The sequence below is a fragment of the Lissotriton vulgaris genome, chromosome 6 (genome assembly GCF_964263255.1).
Source record: "Lissotriton vulgaris chromosome 6, aLisVul1.2, whole genome shotgun sequence".
Taxonomy (NCBI): domain Eukaryota; kingdom Metazoa; phylum Chordata; class Amphibia; order Caudata; family Salamandridae; genus Lissotriton; species Lissotriton vulgaris.
Window position 1 is genome coordinate 721,760,186 of NC_141694.1, and position 20,057 is coordinate 721,780,242.

Genomic DNA, 20,057 nt, shown 5'->3' on the forward strand with positions numbered 1-20,057 from the left:
ATGTGCTCCAAATCTTTGGAGATCAATACCAGCTTCTTGCAGGATATATCTAAGCCATCTGGCAATGGTGGCAGCCGCCACTGGTTTATACGGTTTCTGTAAAGCAATTAACAGCTGAGAACAACCCTGAGGTCTTAATGAACTTGTACATTCCTCGTACACCATTAAACATTGCACTACACATAATTTCTCATTCTCTGTAAAAGCATTATAATCAATATATCGAGAAAGTGTCTTAGTGCGTCCAGTAATAGTAAAAGAAACTCCTTCTGGAGTAAATCCTCTACCTGTAACGTCGAGAGCTCTTACGTCCGAGGAACGTCTGCACGCTGACAGACATAACAACATAGCCAGCTTGGCAGATAACTGTTTCCTAGAGAGGAGATTGTTAGCAAGCCAACGATTGAACAAGGAAATGACCAAAGAAACATCCCACAACCCTGTATACTTGGGTTTAGGTGGGTTAGCAACCTGAATGCCTTTAAGAAGCTTGCATACAACTGGATGCATGCCCACTGGTTTTCCGTCAACCAGTTTGTGACCCGCTGAAATGGCCGATCTAAAGTTATTGACCGAGCGATAAGCAAGGCCCTCCAAAGCTTTATCCGAGAGAAACTTTAACACTTGGGATAACTCGGCCCCCACGGGATCCAAGTGCTGTTCCAAGCACCAATCCACCCAGTTTTTCCAGGCCGAGGAATAATGTTTTCGCGTGGAAGGGGCCCAGGTCTGTTTGATGAACTCAGAAGCTTTGTCAGAAACTCCTGGCATATGCCACTGTTGCCAGAAAGCCTCAATGCCATCAGCGTGAGGCGACCGTCCAGAATCAGTGGATGACGTTTCTGATGAGGGCCCAGGAGCAACGATGTCGACTCTGGAAGCAACCTGGGAAGATCGCAACTCCACTGAAGCAACAGTGGGAACCAAGGTTGAGACGTCTACCATGGTGTTACTAGGACTAACTCCGCTTGTTGTCTGATTACCTGCGTCATCACTCTGGGGATCAGAAGGAATGGGGGAAAGGCATACTGAGTCACTCCCGACCAATCCTGAAAGGAAAGCATCTGTCGCCAGTGCCATTGGGTCCGGCCTCCAACTGAAGAACTGCTGGAGTTGACACGTGAGCCGGAAGGCGAACAGATCTATCTGAAAAGGCCCCCAAATGTCCTGTATCCACTGAAATACCTTGGAAAGCAACTTCCAGTTGCTGAAATCCCAAAGGTGCCTGGAATTCCAGTCCGCCACTTGATTGGACTGACCCGGGATGTATTCTGTAATCACCGAAATCTGGTGACTGAGGCAATAGTGCCAAAAATCTTTGTCTATCTCTACCAGAAGGGACGACCTTGTGCCTCCCAATTTGTTGATGTACCTCACCGTGGACACATTGTCCATGCGGAGGAGGATGCAACAAAATGTCTGCTTTGGGGATAGTGTCCGAATTGCGAAGGAACCCGCAAGGAGTTCCAGACAATTGATGTGCAGGGACAACTCCTGCGTGGACCATCTTCCACCTGTGGAGATATTTCCGCAGCGCGCTCCCCAGCCCCAGCGGCTGGCGTCGGACTCGATAACCACCTCTTGTTGAGAACTGAAAATCGCACTACCGTTCCATGCATCCACGTGGCCCAGCCACCACTGAAGCTCGGTCCTGACTTCCTGAGTCAATGGAATAGAGTCCGTGTAGGACAAGCCCTTCTGGAGGTGTTGGATCTTCAGGCGTTGTAAGGCGCTGTAATGAAGGGGACCTGGAAGATGGCCTGAATCGAGGACGCCAAAATTCCCACCAACCTGGCTATGGCTCTGAGCGAAACCATCTGTTTGCTCAGTAATGACAATATCTCCTTCTTGAGATCTTTCAACTTCGTCTTGGGAAGACATAACTGTGCTGCCAGCGAGTTTATCGTGAATCCGAGAAACTCTATTGTCTGTGTCGGGAGAAGAACCGATTTGGCAATGTTTATTACAAACTCCAAGTTCTGCAGAAGCGTTGTCGTGCATTGCAGATGTCGTAGAAGGATGTCCGGACTCTGAGCCATGATCAGAATGTTGTCCAGATATATGATCAATTGCACACCCCGTTCTCGGAGGTATGCCACGACCGGCTTCATCACCTTGGTAAAACACCATGGAGCCGGTGAGAGCCCGAAAGCAAGGGCCAAAAATTTGTACCACTGATCTTTCCACCGGAACTGAAGGAATCGCCGGTGAGGAGGAAATATAGGAATGGAGAGATAGGCGTCCTTGAGACCTAACCGGACAAGCCAATCTCCTTTCTGCAACAGGTCTGCTAGTAGATGGATCCCTTCCATCTTGAAATGGTTGTAGGTAAGAAACTGATTGAAATTTCTCAGGTTCAGGACTAATCAGTTTCCACCTCTCTTCTTCTGCACTAGAAATATGTTGCTGCAAAAACCGTGAGGGCCCTCGTTGCAAGGGGCTATTGCGAGTTTTTGCAGCAAACCTGCGATTTCTTTGTCTATAAAACTGCGCTCTTGTAGGGAAAAATGGAGTCGCGCAGGGGGCTCTAGCTGAACGGGAGGAGAATAGAACTCTAAGTGAAAACCCATGACTGATTGCAACACCCACGCATCCTGAGTCAGTTTCCGCCAGTTCGGAAGAAAGTACTGTGTGCGACCCCCCAAAGGAAGATGAGAGTGATCCGCTACACTCACCTGGAGATTGCTGGGCTTTAAAGCCTGCTCTATTGCTGCTGCTCTGGAACCTTCCTCGATTGAACTTGCGACGAGAGGGGTCGAAAGTTCCTCCACGAGTGGAATCCCAGTCCCCTCTGCCACGTCTGAAATCGCCTCTCTGGGAGCCTTGATTGAAGTTGCGGCCCGACGAGTGGCCCCGGCCTCGTCCGGCCCTGTTAAAAACACCCTGGTGGAACACTTCTTTGATTCCTGTCTGGGCCTTGTCGAGGGACGTAAAGGTTCCAACGTATTTGGAGATGTCCTTTATGAACCGCTCTCCAAAAAGATGTCCTTTGGCCAAGGGCCCGGGTTCCGCCTCCGCCAGTTCAGTAAGATTACTGTCCATTCTCATTAGGAGCAATTTTCACCTTTTTGCTGAGATCGTGCAATTAGCGTTTCCCAGTAGGCAAATAGCCTGTTGGGTCCAACCCGCGAGGATGTCCGGGTCAACTGGAACAGCTTTCTCTTTTGCCACAAGGGCCATCTCCAAAATGTTAGCCAAGGGACCAACCATGTCCAGTAACTTATCTTGGCATCCGCGCCAGGCGCGGTCTAGGCCTCTTTTGGGGGTCTTTCGAAAAATGTTTCAAGAACGTGAGGAGGCTCGCATCAATCTCTGGTGTCTCCGCCACCTTATCTGGTATGTCCGGTCGTGGACATTCCGACAGAAGCCGGCTGCGCACCTCTCTCCAGAAACCCTTATGGAGAGTCTCGTGCAGATAGTCCGAGACTTCCGGAGGCGGAGACAAGTCCGAAGACCATGGGAGCATAATATTGGTTGGGTCAAACAAAAATGGAGTATTCGGGGGCTCCGAAGAAGACGGGGTACATGCTTTTGCCCTTTTCGGCAGAGGAGGCTGCTCCTCAGAAGTGTCGGTGTCAGTGTTGGTGCCAGAAGAGGTGGTATCAGTGTCCACGTGCACCTTCTGCTTTCTCTTTGCCTTGGTGCCAGCATAAGAATGTTTGCCTGCTGCGCTGTTTGGCAATGTCGCTAGTGCTTGCGAATGTGGCCAGTTGCGCCCTGCATCCTTATCACCAGAAGAAACCGAAGCTTCAGGTCTCCCTTTCTGAACTTCCTTGCAGTAACCATGGCGCTTCGCAAAATTCTTAAGCTGCCTCTTGATTGGTAGCAATGCAGCTGCCAATGCCTGGTGAACGGTTTGAGGAACCGTACTTTCTATGGCTTTATTAACTGATGATTGGACCGAAGCGTCCAAAGCCTCTACCAGGTGGTCCTCTATGACCACGATCCACCACCACCAGCAACAGGTTGCACGCAGAAGCTGGAACAAGATCACAGCCGACCAGCTCGCGACTTCCCTGAGCAAGAACCCACCCACCAGCGCAACGAACCCCAGCCAAGCGGCCACCAACCTCACGAAGTGGATCAGCGACTGCGCAGACGACCTCGCCCCCCTGAGGACCCCGCCTAGCAGACCCGGTAGCAAGAAAGCCCCATGGTTCACCGACGAACTCAAGAGCTCCAAGAAGAACTGCCGAGCCCTCGAGAGAACCTGGCGCAGAGACCCAACACCGGACAACATGACTGCCCTCAAGCTCGCCACCAGAAAACACCATCAACTCATCCACGCCACCAAGAAAACTGCATTCAAGGAACGACTGGACAACAACGCACACAACAGCAAGGAACTCTTCAACATCGTTAAAGAGCTCTCCAACCCCAACGCCGGAAACAACTACATCACCCCTTCGCAAGACCTCTGCAACTCCCTCGTCTCCTACTTCCACAACAAGATCGCGGACATACACAACAGCTTCAGCACTCAACCGACGCACGCCACGACCGAACCACCGCCCCCCACCACCACCCTCCGCGCCTGGACCCCGATCAGCACAGAAGACACCGTCCGCACGATGAACTCCATCCACTCCGGATCTCCGACCGACCCCTGCCCTCACCACGTCTTCAACAAGGTCGACGCTATCATCGCACCCCACCTGCGGGACATCATCAACACCTCCTTCGACACCGCTACCTTCCCGGAGAGCTGGAAGCACGCCGAACTCAGCGCTCTACTAAAGAAGCCATCAGCCAACCCCACCGACCTCAAGAACTACCGCCCCATCTCGCTGCTCCCGTTCCCTGCAAAAGTCATCGAGAAGACCGTCAACAAGCAGCTGGCCGCCTTCCTCGAGACGAACGGTTCCCTCGACCTCTCGCAGTCTGGCTTCCGGGCCAACCACAGCACCGAGACCGCCCTGATCGCAGCCACCGATGACATCCGAGCACTGCTTGACAACGGAGAAACAGCAGCCCTCATCCTCCTAGACCTCTCCGCGGCCTTCGACACTGTCTGCCACCGTACACTAGTGCAGCGACTCAGCAACGTCGGAATCCAGGAGAAGGCACTGGAGTGGATCATCTCCTTCCTCGCCGGAAGGACACAGAGGGTCCGCCTCCCTTGTTCAGATCTGAAGCCACCGAAGTCATCTACGGCGTTCCTCAAGGCTCCTCACTCAGTCCAACCCTCTTCAACGTCTACATGAGCCCCCTTGCAGACATCACACGCCAGCACACCCTCAACATCATCTCCTACGCCGACGACACCCAGCTGATCCTCTCCCTCACCAACGACCCCGCCACCGCCAGAGCCAACCTTCACGAAGGGATGAAAGAGGTAGTCGAATGGATGAAGAACAGCCGCCTGAAACTGAACTCGGACAAGACGGAAGTCCTCATCCTGGAATCCTCACCCTCCGCCTGGGACGACTCCTGGTGGCCCCCCGCCCTAGGCAGCGCACCCAAACCAACGGACCACGCACGCAACCTGGATTTCATCCTGGACTCCTCCCTCTCCATAACCAGACAAGTCAACGCTGTCTCCTCGTCGTGCTTCAACATCCTGCGCATGCTACGTAAGATCTTCCGTGGATCCCCACCGAGACCAGGAGGACGGTCACCCAGGCCCTCGTCACCAGCCGTCTAGACTACGGCAACTCCCTCTACGCCGGAACCACCGTCAAACTCCAGAAGAGACTCCAGCGGATCCAGAACGCCTCAGCACGACTCATCCTGGACATCCCCCGTCGCAGCCACATCTCCGGACACCTGAGAGACCTGCACTGGCTCCCGGTCAACAAGAGAATCACCTTCGGACTCCTCACCCACGCACACAAAGCCCTACACAACCAAGGCCCAGGATACCTCAACAACCGCCTCAACTTCTACGCTCCCAAACGCCAGCTTCGATCGACCGGCCACGCCCTCGCCGCCGTCCCCCGCATCCAAAGAGCCACCACAGGGGGACGGTCCTTCTCCTACCTCGCCGCCAAGACAAGGAACTCCCTCCCGACCCACCTACGCCTGACCCAGGACCACCTCGCCTTCAGGAAGCAACTCAAGACCTGGCTGTTCGAGCAGTAGCGGACCCCCCTCCCCAGCGCCTTGAGACCCTCTGGGTGAGTAGTGCGCTATATAAATGCTTTGATTGATTGATTGATTATGACAGTCTAAGACTGCCCTTCATAAGCATCCTCCTCATCCTCATTAGGGTATCTCACCCAGTCTTCCATCGCTCAAAAAGTGTTAAGGCAAGTATTGCACCAATTGAGTAAATATATAGCCCACTTAACAGGAGGAGTACGGGGGGGGTCAGTCCACAAGAACACAAGGAGTTAAAAGCACTCACTACAGACGAAACCCCCTCAGCAAAGCTGTAGTCAGGCGGTCGGTGACCTTGTGCCAATCACCAAGAAATATTCCAGGAGTGTGTGGGCACTCCTACAGGCACCAAATTAATAGCCAAAGGCGATATCAGTGAAAGAAATCCAATCCGAGCGCAAATTAGTGTGGGAATGCCTTGGATTTTCACACCGAGGAACACAGCCGAAGTCGCGCCCAAAAACTGCCCAAAGGCAGCCCAATTGCGCGCGCTTGAGGCGCGTACGTCGGCTGAGAGCCACTCGGCACGAACGGCCTGTGACGGGCGATCAAGGGAGCCCAGACGCCGGTGCTTAGGAGCGTGCGAACCGGGGACAAATGCCGAGAGAAGCTGGCTCCGTGAGGCTCAGGATACACGGTCAGAGACCGAGGTGAAAACGGGGCTGAGCGCGATCATAGCACGCTGCCTCCTTCAAAATGAACGCCGCGGTGCAGGATCGAGCGAGAGACGTGCACACTGGCAACAAGGTGCTCAGAGGAAACCCCAGGAGAATCACCGCGCGATTAAGCAATTAGCACAATTAATGCAGCGTATAATAACTATGAAATTAGCACAATCAATGCAGCGTATAATAACTATGAAATATGTATATACAGTCAGCATAGATAACAATAACAAAATCAATATCCACATAAATCACATAACAGACGGTAAGGTGCACTTAACTCTTGCTGTGAGCAGCAATAAAGAGGATGATGGGACTATACAGACGGCTCTTATGGGCTGTGGAGGCGTGGCTTATGATCGAGCATCATGGGAAATGTAGTTTGTTTAAACTAATTGTATGTTTTTATTGGCTGCTGTGTTTTGCAGTAAAGATAAGAGAAGCATAATCTGAAGCCTCCGGTCCTGTAATAGAATTGCGTTTCTATTTTCAGAAACTCTGAGAGTAGTGGATCTAGGATTGTAAAAAACGTCCAAGTAGAGAGGAAGATTGTAATATTTTCATGGATATGCAAGTGAATGACGACGTGGTTCATTTGGATGAAGATGCTGGTGGGGTTTCTGGTGCCAATGGGGTTTTTAAAGATGGAGTGAGTGAAAAAAGTATGGGGGAAGTGCAGAGAAAAAGTTATAGAATTAACCGTTGCCCCGAAAGGTTCTCAGAATATGTCAAGAAATACATTTGTTGTAGGGATTCATATTATGGCATATGTTGGGTTGGTTTCTCACATATATTTATTGTTATCTTTTTTTGTTTGTGTTTCTTTTATTATTATTTCTAACTGTGAAAGGTGTTTTTATTTGCTTATGGTTCTGAGCCCAGGATGGTCGTCGAGAGTGAAATGTTAAGGGGGAATTCTAGGGCTCAGAAGAGGGGATTCCAAAAAGACGGTATGTGGAGCTTGGCTGAGGTGTTCCCCTTGATGGCTGCTCCTAAAGAAGTTTGAACATAAAGGACTTCATTTACCTGGACCCTTGAGTGTTGTTGTTAATTGCCAAAATTACTACCCACAAAAATCTTTTTTAACAGCCTTGTATTACCAACACATTGAGAAAAAAATACTAGGGTTTTAAGCCCATGGCTTGCAGTTTGCATGCAGGTCATTGATGCCAGTTCACAGATCACTGTGCTAAATTAGGATTGTAATGTATGAACTGAACTGCAAGTACTAAAGGAGCTGTGTCAAAAGTAATAACCCACTTACCTATCTACATAAAATAAAAATGCCCCCTGCACTTTACACAATATGCTTCGTAGGAGACACATTAACCCCTCGATGCTACTTTAGGAGTCAAAGTGTGACCAGGCAAAACACATATTCCTCCAGCAAGTGCATTAACAACTACAGTTCTCTTATCTGTATTATGGTTTTCTGAGATTTACCAGGTACACAAAGCTCTCTAAAGCAAGTGGTTTAATCCCATAAGATAATGTTAAATACAGCTCTTGCAACAACCAGCTCATGGCAAGACAAGTTTTGCAGTTGTTATAATGCAGATTTTCCATAGTTTTAATGTAAAGAAAATCATGATTTTATTAAAAAACGCACGGAGGTTAATATTATGCATATCCTTTTATTACCGCCCAAACACACAGCAGCAACAACATCATACGATTAGAATATCCAAAACATTCTAGAACTTAGAACATGTATAAAGCACCATGTCAAGCAGCCATCTTCCTCTTTGTGACTGCGAAAAATAAATAATAAGTCCCAAATTTCCAACGTCTCCAATCTTCCTTAAACTCGACTTCCAACTTCTCTTCTTTGAACTCGAACCTTCTCTCCATCTCCTTCTTCACTTTATCCTTCAAAATAAACCAAAAAAATTAATTACAGGGCGGGCACAGCGGAGGGATAATATTAGCCTCTGTGCCTTTTTTAATAAAATCATGATTTTCTTTACATTAAAACTGTGGAAAATCAGCATTTTATGTCAAAGGCCCGGAGGCCAACATTATGCATGTTCAAAGTTCTTCCAAAACCTTACCCAAAACATTTTCCACAGGCTTAAAGTAAAACTTTCTAAAAGTTGAATCACTTGACCAATCTGCCGCCTTCAAAATACCACTCAGACTGAATCCTTTCACAAACGCTTTACTAGCCATAGCCCCTCTAACTGAATGAGATCCGAAAACACTGACATCCATCCCTGCCTTAAACATCACAGTCCTTATCCATCTTGCTAAAGTAGGAGCAGACACAGCCTTATACGGATTAACATAAGAAATCAACAACTGCTTACAGTCCCCTTGCCTCAAACCAGAAGTCCTTTTTTCATTTTCCTTCAGACATTTAACCACGCACAAAAAAACTCTCACCCTCCAAATATGGATAAAATATTGTTTTTGACATAGTCTTTGTCCTTCTCTTTAATTCAAAACATACTCCTTCTGGTTGATAAAACCTAGAATTAACATCTAAAGCTCTTACATCTGACACCCTTCTTAAAGAAACCAGACATAAAAGCATCCTCATTTTCCATGTCAAAAATTTCAAATCCAAATCTGCATTTTCTCCCCAACTTTCAAGCTCCTTCAATACCAATGAAACATCCCAAAGAGAGTCATATTTTGCCTTTGGTGGAATTACCACCCTAACACTCCTAACCAACCTCCTGACTAACACATGCTGTCCAACTGGAACTCCATCCACCAAAACATGCCCTGCCGAGATTGCAGATCTACTCAAATTAACTGAATTATAAGCCAAACCACCACAAAAAAGACCTGACAAATAATTTTCCACCTCTACCACAGATGCTGAAATGGGATCCAAACCCCTCTCAACACACCAACCATTCCACTTTCTCCAACCCTAGATGTTCCATTAGACCATGACTTTGACACAAGCTCCTCAGCCTCCTTTGATATTCCCTGCATTTGCCAAATTCTCCTGAAATCAACCATGCCATCAACCTCAATTGCCCTGAAACCACAAGATCATGAACGTTTCCCTGAACATCCATCAATATTTCCCTGCAATCTGGAAGAATTACAGGGTCCTCCACCAACAAACTCATCACATCTGGAAACCATACTTGAGCTTGCCAAAAAGGTGTTATCAGGACTAACTCTATCTCCTCCCTTCTGACCTTGTTCAGAACTCTCTGAATCATTGAAAATGGGTGAAACGCATAACTTCTTCCCCCCTTCCAACTCTGTAGAAATGCATCCATTCCCCTCACCTCTGGATCCGGTCTCCAGCTGTAAAACTCCTTCAACTGAGCGTTCAACCTGTCTGCAAACAGATCCAGAGAGAAATCAGGGGTGCACTCATGCATGAAATCTGAATATCAGCAATTTAATCAAAGGGTGCTTCACTACCAAATTGTGTTGGTTACACAATGAGTGAAAAAGCTACAGTACAGTAGTTGAGAAACTACTTGTAGTGAGCACTGTTCCTAACGGAAAAAAACTATTTTCCAAACAATAATACCAATAACACAAAAGTTAACTCAACGCTTTATCAGTTTATAGGTGAGTTTTGTAGTCAGTACTTATATTTTACATAATTCAATGTTATCATATAAGCATATCAACAGTCAATAGATTTCATCTGGTGTGTTAATACACCTATCTATAGTATATAATGGGAAAATTAATTATTTGGACACTCATGCTAATACATGACAAATTATAAACTAAACACTGTCATTGTACATCTTATTATAGCAGGTTAGTATGAAAGCAACATCATTAAGTGAGTTTGTCTTCAACATTATTCTTTCATTGAGGCAGCGCCCAATGCATTTCGGGACCAAAAGATCCAGCCACAAAGGCCCCCACATCTTCTCCAGACTCAAAAATACTTCTCTCTTCAATCTCCAACTGCTCGCATCCCTCAAGTATCTTGAATACCAATCCGCTTCTACGTTGCTCAATCCAGGTATGTACTGTGCCTGTACCATAATCTCTCTTTCCAGACAAAACTTCCAAAACTCCTTTGCAAGTTCCGCTAACCCTTTTGAACGTGGACCACCCATCTTGTTCACATAACGAACCGCTGACAGATTGTCCATCTTCAGAAGCACACAACATTGCATTGTGTCCTTCACAAAGCTCTTTGTCGCGAAAGAACCCGCCAGCAACTCCAAACAATTTATGTGCATAGGTCCTTCCTCTTTTGACCACTGCCCCCCTGTTGTAACTTCTCAACATCTCGCTCCCCATCCGTACAGACTCGCATCCGATTCTATCTCCATCTCTGGCATCATCCCAAATATGGCTCGACCGTTCCAAGCCTCCAGACTCATCAACTACCACTCTAATTCCTCCAGAGATTCCTGATTCATCACAACCTTCTGTGAATACCTTACATCTCTTCTCAAGTAATGTGCTTTCAACCTCTGTAACGCACGATAATGTAGGGGAGCAGGAAATATTGCCTGAATCGAAGAGGACAGTAGACCCAACAGACGTGCTAACTGCCTCAAAGTAATCCAATCTGCCGACTTCACTCTCCTCACCTCTTTCCTGATCTTCTTCACCTTTTCCATAGGCAACTTCAGCACACAATCCAATGTCGGTATCTGAAAACCTAAAAACGTCATTTCTTGCTTCGGATCCACACAAGATTTCTCTTTGTTCACTACAAACCCCAAATCCTCTATTACTTTCACTGCAAACTCCGTCTGCTCCTTGGCCAGCATTCTCCCTTCTGCCATTATCAAAATATCGTCTAGATAAACTATCAGACGAATTCCCCTGGACCTCAACCAAGCCGCAATTGGTCTCATCACTTTGGTGAAACACCACGGAGCTGACTTCAAACCGAAAAGGAGACTCTTGAACCTCCAGCCCCTTCCCAACCACCTGAACTGAAGGTAATCCCTTTGACTCTGACACATCAGAATTGTTAAATAAGCATCCTTTAGGTCCAGTCTTGTTAACCAGTCCTCCTTCCTCAACAAATCTCTTAGCATATGTATCCCCTCCATTTTAAAATGGTTGTAAACAACCCAATCGTTCAACTCCTTTAAATTGATTACTGGTCTCATCTTTTTGTCTTTCTTCTCTACTAGAAATAAATTGCTTATGAAGCAACCTGGCACCTCCACCGCAAACTCTATTGCACCTTTTCTTTCCAACTCTAACACCTCCTTTGTTACCAAATTTTCCATCTACTCCGAAAACCTCAACACCTTTGGGATCCTCTCCTGTACCGGAGTACTGATGAAGTCTATCCTGTATCCAACCACAGTTTCCAAAACCCATGGATCTTGTGTTATTTCCTGCCACCAGGAAACAAACTGGGCTAGTCTGCCGCCCAATTTTATTCCTAAAAATAAAGGGTCTTGTGAAGAACTTACCTGAGACTCCTCTTGGTCTCCTATCCGATCTTGCAACTCTTCCTCTCCCCCTCTGTCTTTGCGGAAAGAAACTTCCCTGATCGGTTCTCGAAAAACCATATCCTCTTCTGTTGCAAAATCCATATCCCGAGCCATAATCCGCTCTATAGGGCCTGTTACCTCTCCCAAAAAAACCTCTGGTAACTCCAAAACCTCGGCCGGGGAACCGACCCCTTGTTCTCCCGGCTGAACCAAAAACACGTCTTATATCTTTCTGTGCTTTTTGTAAAGAATTAAAAGTACCCACGTACTTTGCCATGTCTTTTACAAAGTCGTCTCCGAACAGCAGCCCATGGCTCTGTTCACCCAATTCCTTGCCAGCCAAATCTGCAAGTTTTGGATCAATCTTAAATAATATACTATTCCTTCTCTCCAAACAAAGAGCTGCGTTTGCATTTCCAAGCAAACAAATTGAATGTTACATCCACTGACGCATCTCACTTACATCAATTCCAGTATTATTGGTATGTGCTTCCTCGCGCGAATCTTTTGTCAAGGGGCGTAAGATATCTAACATCCTATCCTGGCACTCTTTTAAACCTTTGTCCAAACTCCTTCTTGGATCTCTTCCTCCTTTATTATTAATAAAGGTTAGCATCTTTTGATCCAATTCTGGAGTAAAAGCCACCTTACTATTAAGGGTTGGCCTCGGGCACTCCGACCTCAGCCTAGTTCTTATCTCCTTTGACATTTCCCTCCTAATCCAATACCTAATGTACTTTGCAACGTGATCTACAGGGGACCACTGTGGCGATAGAGGGTGCTGAATAAGTAAAGGATCGAACATTTGTTCTCCTTGAGGGTCTACAAAGTCCTCAAACTCCAATTTAATCTCTCCCTCATCTAGCTTCCTCTTCTTCACCTGTACCTCTTCCACATCCGAATCCTCTAAACTTGAACTGCATGTAAGCTCTACATCCCCACTAGAAGAACTGGTATCACATGCCACAGTACTGTGCCCCTTTCTCTGTGCCTTTATTGCGCTCACTCTGGCCTTTATAGCCTTCTCCTTCTGTACTTTATGTTCCTTTTCCTTTGAAGGTTTTCCTTTCACCACATTCTTCTTCTTTTCCTTCCTTTTTGATACTTCACTAGAAGTACCTGCTACTATCTCCACCTCCTCTGTGGTATAAAAACCATCCTCTTCTCCAGACTTCTGTCTATTCTCTCTTTCTTTCACTCTTTTCCCCATAGTGCTTTCTATTCTCTTCTCTATAGAAGCACTTACCTCTCCAAACATCTTCTCCATATAATTCTTCATTCTTTCCTCAATTCCTATCTCCTCATTCTCCATTCTTAAAATATCACCTTCTTAAAATCCTCCAACAGAAATATTTAATCTCCAAGAAATACTCCTAAAACTTCTTTCCTACACAAATTCCCCAAAAAATCCACCTCACAAACTCCCTTGACTACCTCTAACCAACTCCGATGCTCCTCCACTGAACTCTCGAACTTCGTCTGACTGAAACTGACGCCGTTTAGTCAGACGATAAAACTGCCCCAAAGCATGGCCGCCAACGTTTAAATTAACCAAACCACACGTTTCCCGAATGTGCTAAAATGGCTGCCGCACATTACGCTCGTACGGCGGCTCATTTTGACCAAAAATCTTATTCCACTTCACTTGCGCCTGTTAGCGCCCGAAACTGTCCTTGTACTCGCGCCTGCAAACGCTCGAGACTGCCCCTTGTACTCGCGCCTGCAGACTGACACAATACCTGCGCACGTAGCGCTCGAGGCTGCCACTGCTCTCGCGCCTGTTAGCGCTCGAGAAATGTGACACGCGACGTTCCACTCTCAACGGTAACGGTAACCTGATTTAACAAATTCATTTATACTTTCTCAAATGGTACTAATCACCCGTTACTCTTAACTTATATTACCAATTTAAATCATACTTGTTTCTCCTCCGCTTACCATACACTTTTCTTCAATAAACATTTTTCTATAAACCTCCTCTTAAAATAAAAAGTTCCTTAATATATCCTCATTCAAATTATACCCAATATAAAATATCTTACCCAATATATATATATATATATATATTAATATATTAATCAATGAATATTTAAACAGTAGACAGAGTACTTATCTCTTGTTTGAGCAGCAACAAAAGAGGAAGATGGCTGCTTGACATGGTGCTTTATACATGTTCTAAGTTCTAGAATGTTTTGGATAGTCTAATTCTATGATGTTGTTGCTACTGAGTGTTTGGCAGTAATAAAAGGATATGCATATTGTTGGCCTCCGGGCCTTTGACATAAAATTGAAAAGCCAGCACGCAACGCTCTATTACGACGATGCTTTGAATGTACTGGAAAGGTTCGGTCATTAAATCAAAACTCGTATCATAGATACGGCAACCAGATACAGGTGGTCTATCTTTCCAACGCACGTGCACACAATCACCACCAACTGAAATCCCGCGTGGAGCAATGAAAGGAAACGCGCGTGCGTGAAATTATCCACCTCACACCACCCCTTAACTACCTCTGGCATATTTCGCCAGCGATTGGTCTCGGAGCAACTCATCTAACGCTTCCGATTGGTGCGCCCGCAGCTCCCGCTTCTGATTGGCTCTCTTCTTCCCTGATCCCGCGGGAGTCTTTCGCTTTTCACAGTTCACTCTCAGAGGCTGGTGCACTGACAAGGCCCTCCCCTACTGTCACGCCTTCCTGGGCAGCAGCTGTAGCATCGCTCCCCGTTGAGTCTGTGCTGTAGGAGGAGGGCGAGTGCTGTTTCCCTCAGGCCGGACGTAACACACGTGCGGTATTCACTTCCACTGAAGCGGAGAGCTGATCACCGGTGGCGCCATGCGCCTGCGCACTCCAGCCAGCAGGGGGCGGTAGTACTGCTCAGATAGCGTGTCTTACGGGCAATAGGTAATTACTGGAAAGTGGCCAATAATAATATGTCCGTTTTTATACGTCATTTTTTATTAAAATGTTTTATATTTATTGCTCAGATATTTTAGAGACAACTCCTATTACCAACCCGAAATTTATAAACCACATATTCTAATTAAACCTTCCCAACACCTCCCACCGAATTATTCATACACTGCCAGCAGCCACTGTCACCGGTATCAGTCCCCGCCCGCTGCATATAGGAAAAAAAAGGACTGCAGAGCCCTATTAATAGCGCCCAGGCCCGCTAATTCGTGGGCACCAGGAATAGAAGCATTTGGCGTCAGGGCAAACCTGATACAGCCTAGTGTGAGGCATTCTATACAGGTTAAGCTCTTCTCGGCAGTCGCCCAACGGCGTGTGATCATGCATCCGTCATGTCACAGCTGAAATAACATCCGTGAACAGACTCCCAAGATGAGGGAGGGCACTGATCGTGAGCTCGCTTTGCCCCGCTATAATTTCATATTGGTGACACCAGTGTTAGATGACACTCCTGAAATCAGTGCGTCCGAATAGTTCAGCCGGGCCCAGGGTAAGTGCATTTTAAAAAAAATGAATAATATGGTTTCAAGTAGCTGTTTTAGCGAAAACAGTGTACACAGGTGCAGTTAGTTTCATTCTTTAATCGAAGTTGCTTTTTGTTTTATCGGCCCTGGTATGATAAAAAGCCTGCCGGTCTCCGCCAGAATCGCGAAATGTGCTCTGAGGACACACCGAGATCTGACGGTAACCTTTCAACATTCCCTCCGTGGTATGGATGGGAAACGCATCTGAAATCCGGCGCGCAACCTTTCGTCAATAGCCAGCGTGGATTGACATACAGGATCATTAAAATAAAGGTCAAATGTCAGGAGCTGGAGCAAAGGTTAGGCAGCTCGTTTTCAAGCCGCTCATTTCCATTTTCCCTGCTTAAACAAAAGCTAAATTATGCAAAGGCCTGCCATACTATTAATAATTTGACGCGCACGTGTTTTCTCAGAAGAAAGTTGTGCAAAAAACCGGCTTAAAAAAATAATTAGCTTATGTTTAAGTGTCACATTTTTTAAGAAGTTATACATTTATTAGCCATTGGAAAAACTCATAAACGATTTAACTTTTTACTTGGGTGGTGTGTTAATTTTAAAGCTATGTTCAGGACGCATTTAGCAGACGTGTTCTAAGTATTTTTTTTTTATTACTCTCATTTCATCTATATCGTGTTATTGACTGGCAACCCTTCCATCGGGCTATTTTTTATAATGACAATTAAAAAGTATGACCAGGGGTGGCATATACAGATGAGCCGCAATTTTTACCCACATAAAAGAACGCCCACTGACCGGGTCGTCTTCCTTTTGCGTTGAGTTCTTGTTGCATGGTTTAAAAATACATCTTGCGCTGTGTGCATGATATGTAACCCTTTTGGTGTCACCACATGAATGTACTGGTTTCAGATGTACATTGTCCATCTGCATTGCAAACATTTATAAACTGTCAGCACTTAAATGCCATCGACGTGTGGCAAATCACTTCTTTTAATCTATTTTGCCATTAAACATTGATTCCTGTGATCCATCATCAGCCACAGTTACTCATTCAATTATCAACAGGGTTTTCATAACCTAAAGGCAGTCTGTTTTTATTTGTTTCGACTTTGAATATTCTGTACTAAAACAGGCGCTGCCTTGTTTGGTTTGTCTTTCTCTGCTCCTCAATTTCAGCTTTAAAGCATATAAAATATCTCTTAAGATATGAAAATACGGGTCGTTTGCCAGATCGACAGAGATGGAAAATGTGTATTCGAATAGCATTAACTTTTTTGATTCCTGCTAATAGCTAAATATTTTGACAAGATTATTAAAATAAACCAAACAGTAAAACTTTACTAATCTTTAGTGTGAACGGTAAGTTAGTAGGTACACTGTGTTACAAATTATTGTGTATAACAGAGAACTTATTGAAATATGCTTACCTTGTTCACAATAGTCTCACTGGAATAACTTGCATCCAGTGGTTAAAAGAAGCAGTCGCAGACATACATTTTTGTTTTTGTATATAATTGATAAAGACTTGGATATTCTCTCAGTACCTACTGTCCTATCTGTCCAATGTTTGTACATGCGTGTGTTTATGATACATATAATCTTATATCATATCAATGTACGATACGTTTAGCGTTTGTAAAAAAATATTTTATGTTTAGTTAGTATACAGGTTCAATAAAACACAAAGTGAAAGTGTCATAGCACCCATTTCCTTAAGAAGAACGTATATTGTCTATATATTTTGTGATTTTAAATAAGTATATATAAAAATATACCACAGTCCATTTTCCATTTTCTTTCATGAACATTTACAGTACTACTTTTACTAGCCTGTATTCCACCGACTTCAATGCCATTATTAACATGTGGTTAATTTCGTCCCAACATCTCCAGAACCCACATTTTGTTGGGCGAGTTTATGTAACTCGATCAAGGCTCAAGTGCATCTGAGCACTTTAAAGAGGTTAATAGGCATACCCAGTGTAGACAGTAACTGATCAGTATGCAAGACCTCATACACAAAACTATCTCTGAATAGTTCAAAGATTGAATAGAATGTGAAAGGGATCAGATATTAATAACACCCATTCTCCCATATACCGCTCTGTCAAGTCTTTCTGTTTGCCACGAAGTGTAATAGTTATCTTATAAAAAGTGCTTCAGTCATTGCCAGTATAAGCAAAGCTTTCAGAAATGATGTGCTTGTTATCTCGAAAACCTTCTCATATATTTGTCGCTCACTAGTGTTTTATCTCTATTCTGGTGCAAATGCAACTTTTATTTGCACGCACAGCTTAATTTACTCTCTTCGGTGTGTAACCACCCTCGTATTGGACTTTGCTGACTGCCCTTTGTTTCTGCTTAGAGCAATTTCTCACTTGCCCAATTCCTCAACCATCAATTCTGGTGCCACATGCACAAGTACGTTATTTGATAAGCTCTACATTTCTGCTTAGTGCACACAAATCCATTTCTGGATTCCTACCCCTCTTCTTTTCTTGATAGTGTCATGCTTTGTACTCCTTCCCAGACTCTGTTTGCGTCATAACTCTTATTAAGGGTTCCTTCTGTTTCGGCCGGTAGTTCACTAGTTAGTTTTTTTTAATCCCCATTTTATTTTTCTTACTCATACTCCACATCTTCAAAGCGTCTGTTTTTATCTTTGAAGGGAAATAACCATAAATTATGAAAAAAATGTTTTGTTGAAAGTACAAAGAAAAAACGTTGATGTAATTGCTCATTTCTTAATGTATTTGCCTCTATCGAAAATTGTTTGCTTATGATCTATCAGAAACAATGTTTCTCGTTTTATTACCTGTGTTAAAGTTTAACTTTGTGATGTGGAGGTACTGTGAGAATATGTTGCTTCCAGCCTGTTATAAATATATAGCACTATACACAAATTGCAGGCTAAGTTTTGATAAATACATTTTTGTGTTTATCTCTCATGCTGTAGCACTGAGTATTTAATAGCCATGCATAGTTTTTATAAATGTTGACCTAGTTTTGTCGTTAATGCTTTTAGTAACTTTAAATGAGCACATTCAATGAAGATTCGACAGAGCTCAAACAAAATGCAATTCAATTAAATGGAGCATCTGTTACAGAACTTTGAAACCATCATTATTGATCGCTGCCCGAGCTAGCGATCAGAAGTAACGAGACAGCGCCAGAAGGGGCTTTGGGTGAATTATGACACGAAAAACCACGTCTTGGCATTCTTCAGTGCTACTAGAAAATGCTTAGGCATTTAACATATGCTATGAGAAACTACATGGAAATAACCCACACACCGCTTAACTCCAGCTTTATCCTCATTACAGTGGCTCCCTGTTAAGTAGTGGGTGATCTTTAAACCCTCCCCCCCTAATACATGAACCTCTCTGTATGTTGAGTCTAACACCCCCCTTGTACTGTTTATCACTATGTAGTAACTCTCCCGAATGCTTAGTTCTCAGTAATAGGGACTTCTTCAGGTCCCAAAGGTAAGGAGATCCGGGCTTGGTGATCAGGTTTTTTTTCAGTGGATTTCTCAACAGCAACCTCCAATTAACCTTGCACATTGAGCCTGACTTATTCAAGTATTAAAGGCCTTGGGCTACCCCTTTAGGGACTAATTCCCTTTCGGGTTCGAATTTCTCCACCTCTCCCCGTATGTCAGTATGTCATAATTTCAAGTCTTGCATACTCCCTGAGGCTAAGCTCTACTATGGTTTACAGTCTAGAGAAAGAAACTCTTCTCTTAGTCACAGCAACTTTTTTTCCATGGGAACTTATGGGGTGAAAGTTGTTCTTGTTGTAGTTGGCTGTTGACCTCTCCTTGTGATCTGATTAGCTGTCCAGAGAGTGTGAATACATTCTGAAATCAAAATTACTCCAGTTTTAAACCTCCCAAAGAAAATATTACTTGCATTAAGCCCACACAGCTATCGGTTGTTGGCTGTTGACCTGTCCTTGTGATCTGATTAGCTGTCCAGAGAGTGTGAATACATTCTGAAATCAAAATTACTCCAGTTTTAAACGTTCCAAAGAAAATATTACTTACATTAAGTCCACACAGCTATCGGTTGCCCAGTTATATCAGGATTTCCACCAGTCTCTGGAAACAGCACTTGACCAGCCAGCTCTGCCGCACTTGCTCTCTGAAAGGGGTAAATCTACCGTAGTAATTGAACATATTTCCTCCACAGGTTTAAATTCTAGAAATAAGCAAGGAGGTAAACCAATCTAGTACTTTCCCTTGAATACTGCACAAGGTCCAAAGGAGTTTGCAGTCATCCACAGGTCGTCCTCTAACATACAGAGTCTGAAGTTGCCTGCTGGACATCAAATCTCCTTGTTGAAAAACATATGTCTGTGTGTCATCAGCGTGAGAAATCAGCCCAAGATGAAAGGATCATCTTTGCCAGAGACGGCACATGCAGATTAAGCAGTGTAAGCTTAAAT

The 20,057-nt window shown here is 44.9% G+C and overlaps 1 long non-coding RNA gene across 1 annotated transcript in view; it reads left to right on the forward strand.

Annotated features, from left to right (window-relative positions):
- The first annotated feature begins 15,481 nt into the window (after positions 1–15,481).
- Positions 15,482–20,057, forward strand: part of LOC147707896 (uncharacterized) — a 457,867-nt gene continuing 453,291 nt past the window's right edge. The window contains exon 1 of the long non-coding RNA XR_015296477.1: positions 15,482–15,619. This is a non-coding gene — a long non-coding RNA (uncharacterized LOC147707896). The remainder of the gene's footprint in view (positions 15,620–20,057) is intronic.